This window comes from Meles meles, chromosome 14, assembly GCF_922984935.1.
Source record: "Meles meles chromosome 14, mMelMel3.1 paternal haplotype, whole genome shotgun sequence".
Classification (NCBI taxonomy): domain Eukaryota; kingdom Metazoa; phylum Chordata; class Mammalia; order Carnivora; family Mustelidae; genus Meles; species Meles meles.
Window position 1 is genome coordinate 61,505,287 of NC_060079.1, and position 2,705 is coordinate 61,507,991.

General features: G+C 40.4%; 1 pseudogene; it reads right to left on the reverse strand.

Annotated features, from left to right (window-relative positions):
- Positions 1–381: 381 nt before the first annotated feature.
- Positions 382–1,770, reverse strand: LOC123956087 (annotated as a pseudogene).
- Positions 1,771–2,705: the final 935 nt, after the last annotated feature.

The following is a 2,705-nucleotide window of genomic DNA, read 5'->3' on the forward strand; positions in this document are numbered from 1 at the left end:
ACATGGAGATGTGGAGTTAACAATGTGAAGAGAGTTGGGACCTGAGGTCGGGAAAGAACAGCCTCCCCTCCCCATACATGCCCACTGCTCCATATAAAAAAATAACTATGAGAGAGCAGCTAAGACAGCTACTTAGGGCAGGAAAGGGAACAGGGAACCTTAGGGCAGTGGAAGAGACCACACCTATGCTGGGCAGGTCCAGAGGCAATGGCGGTGCCAGTATGGAGAATATGAGTCTCTGTATCTTCCACACAGGTCTATGTAAATAAATAGAGAAGTTTTTCACTTTCCCCTGCTCACCTCTCTATTCCACACTGCTTGTGGCAGTCCCAACTCCTCTTTTCACACGAGGGAGAAGGGAAGGGGATGATGAGCAAGTCATCACCGAACTGTGATGAAACCCGCTTTCATCAACTTTTGGATCTTCTGTGCTATTATAGGATTCAAGTGTTCGCTGAGCACCTGGGGGTCCTTCTGCATCTGTTCTAAGATGAGCCACATGGCCGGGTCACTCATTATTTGCTGCACCTATGGCCCATCACTGCATGTCTTTGGGGCTGTCTGGCAGCTGTACTGGGCAATCATACAATGTTGGTAACTGTCTGCCGCCTCCTTACTGTTGGAGTCCAGATCTAATGCTTTCTGGTAGATATTTTGTGTAGTCCTTCCTTGCTTCCAGTGGAGCTGCTTTCCATGTGTAACCCTTGATGAAGGTCAGCTCTTGCTGGATATATTCCTCACAATCCTTGAGTGCCAGCTGAAACTCCAGGAGTTTGTACAGCTTCATTGCTATACAATATGGCCTCTTTGGATTCTGTGTGACGGCTTCTGTATAATGCTTAATGGCCTGGGGATAGTCTCCTTTCTGAAAACATTCATTACCTTTGTTATTCTCCTCCAAGGCCAGGTCGGGATTGATACAGGCAAGCCACTCCTGCTTCTTCAGAATTTTCTCCGCCTGTTGGCATTTCTTGAGCACATCTGGGGTTCAGTCTCTGCCAAAGACTTCCTATAGAAATGGATGACATCCTTGTACTTTTCTTCTTTGAGGTAGGAGTTGCTAATTTAAACATAAGCTTTGGCAATCTGTCATAGTCTTCTCAGTTTTCTTGCCCCACTTCAATGGCCTTCTTACTGTAGTTGCCTTTCTTATAATGTAGGGCTGCTTGATTGGTCATGTAAGTCATGTTGGTGGGGTCCAAGTCCTGGGCTCTGTTGCAGGGCTTCAAGGCTGTGTCAATGTTTTTCTTCTTGTAGGCCTCATTCCCTAGCTCTTTCCCTTTCAGTGTCTGCTTCTTATTCTCTGGAAGATCTTCTTCCACTGGTTCTGGCTTAGTGTCCTTCTAGGAAGGAGGAGATGGGGGGAGGCTTTCCAGATTCCTCCTCTCATCCATACTGCCCAGATAAACTCCCAGCAGGACACTGAGAGTAGTCAGGTTCTGGAGATCTTGCAGTTTTGTACCCAGGTCAGATGGCTTGTTTTGTAGTTATCAGCTTGATCAGCTCCCAGTAGGTAAGATTAGTGAGCAGCATCCTTGTTCGGGGATGACTCTCCAACTTCTGGTACAGACTGGCATGTTTAAAGGGTTCATGAATTTCCACTCTGCCAACCTAGCCTCCATATTCTGTAAGCCCTCTTTGAGCTGAAGATTATTTTGCTTCATATTTAAAACCTCTTTGTAGGTTTCCTTGGCTTCTTCAAATTTGTTTAAGAACTTGAGCTGCTGTTCTCCATGAATAGCCCTTGCCCCAGTCAGGCATTTGTTCCATGCTCCCAACTCTCATTGTGGTTTTGACTTTCATTTTTCTTATGATTAGTGACGTTGAACATTTTTCATATGCTTATTGGCCAGCCTGCTAGGATTTTGATTGGGATTTCCTATGTAGACAAGATCACTTTGGGGAGAACTGATATCTTAACAACATAAGAGTCTTCAGTCTCTATATTCATTTAGACTCTCTTTAATTTCTCTCGGCAAAGGGGTTATCTCCTTTTTAGCATACAGGTTTAGCACCTCTTTCCTCATATTTATCACTAAATATTTCATGTTATTTGTTGTTAATTGTTTTAAAATTCATTTTGGGGTTGTGCCTTGGTATTATATAGAAAACATTTGATTTTTCTGTATTGATATTACTAATTTGCTGAATTAACTTAATAGTTGTAGTTTTGTTGGTTATATTTAATTTTTTTTGTTATTTATAAGTCCATTGTATTTCTTCATTGGCATTCTGGTAGTCTGTGAGCAATATTTATTTCTTTCTTCCTAATCAGTATGACATTTTTCTTAATTGAAGTGGGTACAATCTCCAGTACAAAATAAACTAAAAGTGTAGAGAGGAGAAAACGTTGCTTTCCTCCTGATCTTAGAGATCAGTAACTTCCATTAGTAAGTAGTCATTCATTGTAGAGTTTTTTAAAGATACAGTTTATTAGGATTAGAATATTCTTTTGTTATTTCTATATTGTTGATATTTTATAGCAAAAATAGATGCTGGATTTTGACAAGTGCTTTTTTCTGTGTCTCTTAAAATTACCACATGGTGTTTATGTTTAGTTTGGTAATATGATAAATTACATTGATTTTGATTATTGATTACTAAATCACCTTTTTATTCCTGGGATAAATCCTACTTGGTCAAGACAACTTACTTTTATATTGTTGGATTCAATATGCTAAAATAATTTATATCACTTAAACTTA